Genomic DNA, 8,049 nt, shown 5'->3' on the forward strand with positions numbered 1-8,049 from the left:
CAGAGTATCTGAAAATAGCCTTGGATGTGTGTAGAGAAATGTACACTGTTGCAGTAATAAGTCAGTATTACTCTGTAGTCCCATTGCTCTAAGAAGGACTCATTGCACTGGAAATCACTAGTGCAGCTGTTTAGTTGAATTCAGCCCACTACGTCTGCCAGGTCCCCTTAAATAATCAAAGGCTTGAATATTCTTTCTTGTGGTTTTGGTTTTGTTCCTGAAAACTCTTGATTGAGCCATCTTGAAGAGGCATTCTCATACTACAGGAAGCAGCTAATCAAGATGCTGGTCATATTAAGCAGCCCTTTCTCACATTCCTTGTGACTGCTTCCATGGAGACTTCCATGCTTCCATAGGGTGAATGGGGAGCTGCCCAACCAACCTCAAGTCTGCCCTCAGCCAGCTTCCCTTTGCCATGCCTTCTTACTTAAAAGCAGTCCAGGGGGTGGCATTAGCTGTCAACTTCCTTCTCCACAGTCTCAGTATTGTCATTGTAGAGCTCTAGAGAGAGGAAAATGGGAAGAAACTAGAACTCATTGGCTGTGACCCTCATCACCTCCGACTCTATCTACTGCTGACTTCGGTGATGTCTACCCTATCAGTCCTCATGGGAAACCACCAACACTGGACCGCTTAAGAAAGACCCCTGTGACCTGTTAGAAGGTGGAAGCAAGCTACCCCAAGCTTGTGCCATCTACGCAAGTCAGCCTGTTCTGTACTTTATACCATTTGCTTGCATGAGACTTAAGAGTCTTGGTTTCCCTCAGGCCCTCTAACAGAAATGTCTTTTTATTCCTTTTTTAAATGTCCAACTTGCAACCACTTTCATGGGACCTCTTTGTCCTTTTCTGTTGTTCCTAGAAAAAGTGTTGCTTTACTGTCCCCAATTGCTCCAAGGATCAAAAATAACATTTGCTCACTTTTATTTGTTTTTGTACAGTGTTACTGCTGAAACATCAAATCACCATATCAAAAGGATAAAAAAAGCAATGAAAGCATAAATATGTTGAGTTGTACTGAAACTAAGGTGCTGTTCTGCAAAGGAAAGGTGTTGCTTATTCACAGCTATTGCATATCTCACATACAATGTTGTATCAGAAAAGTGAAACTAAATCCAAGGATATTCTTCCATTTTGACAAATGGACGACAGAGATTAGCTGCAGAACTGCCTGCTATAACATAACATCTTCCATTACCGCTTACAGAAGCATTTGCAGAATATCACAGAGGTTATTTGAACCCAGTGCTCTCAAATGTAGTTGCTGTGGGAGCACTCACCATTGACAATATTGGTAATGGGTTTAGTCAACACTTTTGCACACAGTCAAAGGCCTCTCTCTTCTTTTTTATCACTTTCAATTACTGTCTCACTGTGCTGCTTTTAACCAGATGTTGCAAAAAGTGAGTTATATAAAAATTGTTGCAAAATTTTAAAATGCACCGAAAATGACAGTTGCAGCCTTTGGAAAACTCCCAGAACATTGTCTTTATGTTCTTGTGAAATGTTTTAAAGAAGAAGGGGGGGAATGTCCACCTGATTTCTTAAACTAGCAGAAGTTCACTGAACTCTTTAAAACAGGGTGGACAAAGTAGGCCTCATTCCGCTTTTATACATGACATTTGGGTAACTGAATCTAATCGTCTTCTTCCCATGCTTTCTAGAGTTAAGGCTATGATTTGAGTGAATTCTGTGGCCTTGTTTCAAGCCCTTAACACCATTCAGGCAAAGCTAGGAGAAAATGCAGTGTCTCCTACTACCAATTATGCAACGGCATCTGCTAACAGTCCACTGCTACGCTTTTGCCATCTGATATAACAGAAAACTAATGTGTTTTTGGCTTGCTTTTCTGTTATGTCAGATGCGAAAGGCGAGATAAGACTGATTCTTCTCCGAAGTGCTTGGATTAGATTTGGCATCGTTTTAATTGCAGCAATACAGCTATCGGCTAAGGCCTATTTGTAGGGTCAGATTGCCTATTACTTGGACAGCAAACAAATGGCATATGGTCTAGAGTGAAATTCTGGATTGGTTTAATCAACAACAAGCTCCTTGCTGCCTTCAGTGGGGCTAAATTTCAGCTGTACTATTGAATCTGGATTTGGCTTACAATGTTCCTAACTTTGAGGTGCACCTTGAAGAGGAGAGAGCAAAACAGCAACAACAAACCCCAACTGAATGTGTCTGGAGAAGAAATCCTTTATTTTGTTGCATTGCTTTTATTGAGTGGGGCTTCACACTTTCCTGTTCATTATACAGGGGCAGCTATTTCTTGCAAGCAGAGAGTGCTGCAGGCCTATAGCATGTCTATATATTTAGCAAATATACATGGTGACCATGGAGGAGCAGACAAGAACCCAGAGAGTCACTGCTTTTCTATAAAGCAGTCCCATTGCTTCCAAAAGCATGACCTATAAACACATGGCCCTGTTGTTGTTGTTTAGTCGTGTCCGACTCTTCTTGACCCCATGGACCAGAGCACGCCAGGCATTGTCTTTCTCTGCCTCCCACAGTTTGGTCAAACTCATGCTGGTAGCTTCGAGAACACTGTCCGACCATCTCATTCTCTGTCGTCCCCTTCTCCTTGTGCCCTCAATCTTTCCCAACATCAGAGTCTTTTCCAGGGAGTCTTCTCTTCTCATGAGGTGGCCAAAGTATTGGAGTCTCAGCTTCAGGATCTGTCCTTCCAGTGAGCACTCCCATTGCTTCCAAAAGCATGGCCTATAAACACATGCCCCTACCTACCACAAAACTCAAGACTTGTGTTTGCAGTTGCCACTCATAAGTGCTTTTTCCAACCCAACCAGAGCATCTGGGGAGTAATCAGTACTCATTTGCAAGTAATCAAGTCAAAAGACACCTGGGTCTTCACTTATAAAAACATAATAAAATTTGCCATTACAATATAGTTTTAAGGTCAACAATCTGTTGTTTCTATCTTCCAAGCTTGTGCAAAAAGCTAAACATCTCTTTTCTGATAGCAATGGGAACTCACAGTGAAAGATCGCTCCTGACTTTCAAAGTCTGTGGTTGCGGTTAGAACGTGACTACAAAGATTGCATACTCAATCTATACCACCTTCCAGCTTGTTTTGAGTCATAGCTGCATGATTTTCTGAGAAACAAATATAGTTTTTTCTACCACAAAAAAGGACCGGATGAACAAACTATGATTTTATTGCTTTGATCATCAATTTTTTGCAATTTAAGCATCTTATACCATTTCTTGAAGTTTGCCAACATGTGACTATGCCAAGCAAAAGAAACAGAACTTTCTGAAAGATAGCATTTAATAACTACTTGGATATTTCATTCTTTACTAAGGCAAGATATATCTGTAATAAAGGAAACAAAACTAGCAAAAGAAATCTAAATAGTTTTTCATGCTACAGAAGAAATTGCAAGTGAAGCAAAATACATTATGTTTCAAAGAATATGCTGTGTTGTAAGACCTATTAGGGTGGCCTAGTCATTCCAAATGTATACCTGCATTACTTCACAGCCACATTTGACTCATTTAAGATTAACGACTTATTAATAGGATTAATAAGTCATCACTATATGGAAATAGAAGTACTGTTTAAGCAGCCTCATAGTTTCAGCTTGAATTTAGCTCAACAAGGAATGAAACTGCTGGAGAAATAAACCCTATTAATCAATCCACTAGAGTTATATATACACCTGTGCAAAAATGTATGAGATACCATAACGTTTGAGGATCTACAGCAAAGAAAATAAAAATCATGCAATGCATATTATAACTAAATTATATTAACTCAAAGAAAACTGTAGTGATCAACTCAAATGGAAAGGTGAAACAGTTTGCTCCTAGAAAAGGTTCCCCCTGCTTTGGCAATCTTTTGGGATTGCTATTAAATATAGGTGTAAATGTTTAATTTCTTTAAAGTAACACCTGCCATCAGTATAGGAAGTCATTTGTTGTTATGCATGTCAGATTTTGGCATGTGGAAGGGGAAGGACTGAGTCCCACATATCTCAGTGTTTTATATTTTGATATACACTATGCTTGGTTATGTGGAAGGAGTTCTTGTTTTATTTATCACTGCTGATTTGCCTCCTAACCGCTGTCACCAAATATCTGTACTGTGCTGTTTACCAACACATTTATATTCCAGTAGGTATTGGCTAGATGTGGTACAAAATCAATCAGCCAAACGTCTTTTTATTAACAAAAGTGACAATATATTCTTTATAAATTACAAAGATATGATTTGGTGAATACTATATTGCTTCTTTAAGACTAGCTTATATTTGCTGAAATAAGGTTACTATATCATTAAATGATAGCTAAGGGAGCTTCCTGATAAAACTTACTTCCTAACCGTATTTAATTTAATTGCTAATTACCTTTATTCCCTCTTCCACAGTCAGTCGCCCCACTAGGTACTATACACGTCAGTTGGTTTCCACCTCAGTCTACTTCAGTTCCACCTCAGTCTACTTCATGAACGGGTGCTTCGTTATGGATGGTGTGTCTTCTAGAAAAGAAGTGTAGACAGCCAAGGTCCCAAGCAGAACTGGAAATAGCAGGTAAAGGCATGACATAGGGGGATACTGCTCTCTACCCTGCCGTCCAACCCACCTAAACAACAAAAGAGTTACTGTTGTTGAATAGTAGAATGACAGGCAGCAGTGGCTTCTGTAGTAGTAGGAATGATCACATAGGTTCTTTCCATTGTCTACCCCCAGTTCACTGCACAGGCAGTTCATGCAGCAACCCTCCAGCCCATGGGTAGGTAAACTAAGGCCCAGGGGCCAGATCCGGCCAATTGCCTTCTAAATCCGGCCTGCAGACGGCCCGGGAATCAGCGTCTTTTTACATGAGTAGAATGTATCATTTTATTTAAAATGCATCTCTGGGTTATTTGTGGGGCATAGGAATTTGTTCATTCCCCCCAAAAAAAAATATAGTCCGGCCCCCCACAAGGTCTGAGGGACAGTGGACCAACTCCCTGCTGAAAACGTTTGCTGACCCCTGCTCCAGCCCATTTTCTTTCTTTCTTTCTTTCTTTCTTTCTTTCTTTCTTTCTTCCTTCCTTCCTTCCTTCCTTCCTTCCTTCCTTCCTTTCATGCTCACTGCTCATGTATCTATTGCTAATCAAAAAGTAACAAAGTAAAACAGGAAAGAGAAGAAGGTAAATGGGGACAAATACAAAAAAAGAGAAGAGGTGGGGAAAAGAAGAGTAGGGAAGGAAAACAAGAAAAAAAGAAAAGAAAGCCCTCTTCATGTGCTACTCACATGTAGAAGGTGTGTTGAATGGGGGCTTGGGGCCATGCATATAGCCTTGCCCCAAAAATTATTCCACTCCTCCTTCCCCCATATTTGCTATATATGAAGGCTTCCCACGTGATTCAGAATGCTGCAGCCTTGAGCCTCCATTCAACATATGTACCCTTTACATGCAAGTAACACGTGAAGAGTGCTCTGGCAGTTTTATTTTCAGTACCTTTCCTTACGATTCCTAACATGGAATTCACCCTTTTCAGCTATAAAAGAGGGGGTAGGAGTTAATTCTAAGAGGAACGTATGGGGAAGCTCACTCCCCTGACCCTACACATTACTTTCCCTTGCTCCACTGCTTTAACACAATTTCCCCCATTTCTGGTACTGGAGCCAAGCTGGAGAAAAGAAAAGATACGAAGATTGAAAGGAAACAGTTCTCATCCTTAGTTCAATTTCCCTTTATCTTCTCTCCAACCCCCATGCTATTTCATTTTAAGAGAAAGCAAACTCCTTATTACACTCCATATAGACCCAGTGGCACCAAAACTTTGTTCCTGTGGCATAACCCCCCCCTCCCCACTTTTTTAAGTATGTCTGGCTGCATGTTAGAACAGACCCTGGCACCCGGGTCAAATAGAGGAATGCCAAGCAAATTGTAGCAAGTGTGCAGACAGCAGGCTGTGAAGTAGATTGCTTGCTTGATCACTGTCACTTCAGATGGCTTTGGGGGAGGCTCCTGCATGCAGCACACATTCCAAAACAGTGGCTTGTCACGTTGATTAAGAAATTTTCCCATTGCCATTGCAATCCGCAAACCTAGACAAAAAACCAAAACAAACCACTGTGGGGTGTTATTGTTTTTCTTTTTGTTTAAAAGAAATCCCCACTGCATGGAAATAGCTTGTCACATAGAAAATACTGTCAAGGGTGTGTCTTGTCAACTGCCTAAGCTCCACACAGGTATTTGTAACACAACCGCATTCTCAACAGAGTTGTGTATAGTTCACCAACACGGCTCTTAAACACAAGGCCACAGCACTGTTTCTCCTAAGACCACAGATGGGGGATCTATGGCTCTCCAGGTGATGTTAGACTGCACCCCAAATCCTCCCTGATTGTTGGCCATGATGGCTGGGACTGAAGGGAGTTGTGGAGCACTGTTACTTTCCCTTTAACAGCAACCTGATAAAGCAATAAGTGCCAGGATTAGACTAACTAATTGAAACAAATCACAATCAAGAAATTAAGCAGGGAAAAATACTTCATATCACTCTTTCTCAATGCTAAAAAAACCCCGTTCCTGTTTAATTTCTTCCTGTTGATCTGCTGTTTGAGGCACAGGAGCAAGACCAGGGGAAAAAAGGCAGCAATCCCGGGGCCATTGCATGAAATGTGAACACAAATACATGCTAGTCAGTAGCACTATTTAAATAGTCAAGGAATGCCTGTGGAAAGAGGGCATGTGTGCTAGCTTGCCTCCCCCCAAGTCAACATCCGTATCCCTGCCAGCTCTACCTTCATTGAGCAACAAGGTATGATGGGGAATTATTGACACATTTGGCTTAGAATCTTCCTCATGAGCAGTATTCCTGAGTGATTGGCTTCTTGATCATGAGGAGGATTCTAAGGGCATCCAGGAGATCATGCAAAGAATTCCCCTATAGTAGTGGCTGGTAAAGGGACGCGGGTGGCGCTGTGGTCTAAACCACTGAGCCTCTTGGGCTTGCCGATCAGAAGGTCAGCGGTTCGAATCCCCACAAGGGGTGAGCTCCCATTGCTCAGTCCCTGCTCCTGGCAGCCTAGTAGTTCGAAAGCACGCCAAAAAAGTGCAAGTAGATAAATAGGTACCGCCCCGGTGGGAAGGTAAACGGCGTTTCCATGCGCTGCTCTGGTTTTGGTGTTCCATTGCGCCAGAAGCGGCTTAGTCATGCTGGCCACATGACCCGGAAAAACTGTCTGCGGACAAATGCTAGCTCCCTTGGCCTGTAAAGCGAGATGAGTGCCGCAACCCCTGAGTCATCTGCGACTGGGCTTAACTGACAAGGGTCCTTTACCTTTACCTTTTATTTTATTTTATTTTTAAAAAATTATTCATTACATACATCTCAGATTCTTAACATTTGCTATATATTCCTCCCTCCCTCCCCTCCAAGACTTCCCCCAACTTGCATTTCTGGTTTGTTTCTATTTTCACCCGCTTTGCTATCTCTCAACAGAAAAAGTTATTAATAACATAACATCAAACCTTAAAAACATAAAAATAAAATTAAATACACCATCTTATTTCACTATCTTCCAAACATTTTCTGATGCTAATAATGTGAATGTTGCATACCTGGCTGCATGCCTGATGGAGGTTGAGGCAGGTAACTGAGAGATTGAAAGGCAAGGTGGTTGATGCAGTGCAGGCAAAGCTGTGGAAACAGCAGATTGGCTATGTGCTGTGCCATTCACGACCTACAGACTTTTGGCCTCAGTACATGAAGACTGGGAACTACAGAGTGACGTGTGCAGCCCCATACCCTGAGCTACTCTTTAGGAAGCTGCCTTATGCAAGTAAGATCACTGGTCCATCCAGCCCAGTACTGTCAGCTCCACTGACTGGCAGTGAATCTCCACAGTTTTAAAAGAACATAAGAAGTGGCTGCTGGATCAGGCCAATGCCCCATCTAGCCCAGCTTCTTGTTCTCAAAGTGGCCAAATGGATGCCTGTGAGAAACCAGCAAGCGGAATTTGATGCCCCCAGAAGGGACCCAACCCATTGACTCTACTTGAGCATTCAAAGAACGTACAACTAAGCTACAGT

This window comes from Podarcis raffonei, chromosome 6 (assembly GCF_027172205.1).
Source record: "Podarcis raffonei isolate rPodRaf1 chromosome 6, rPodRaf1.pri, whole genome shotgun sequence".
In the NCBI taxonomy this organism is placed as follows: Eukaryota; Metazoa; Chordata; class Lepidosauria; order Squamata; family Lacertidae; genus Podarcis; species Podarcis raffonei.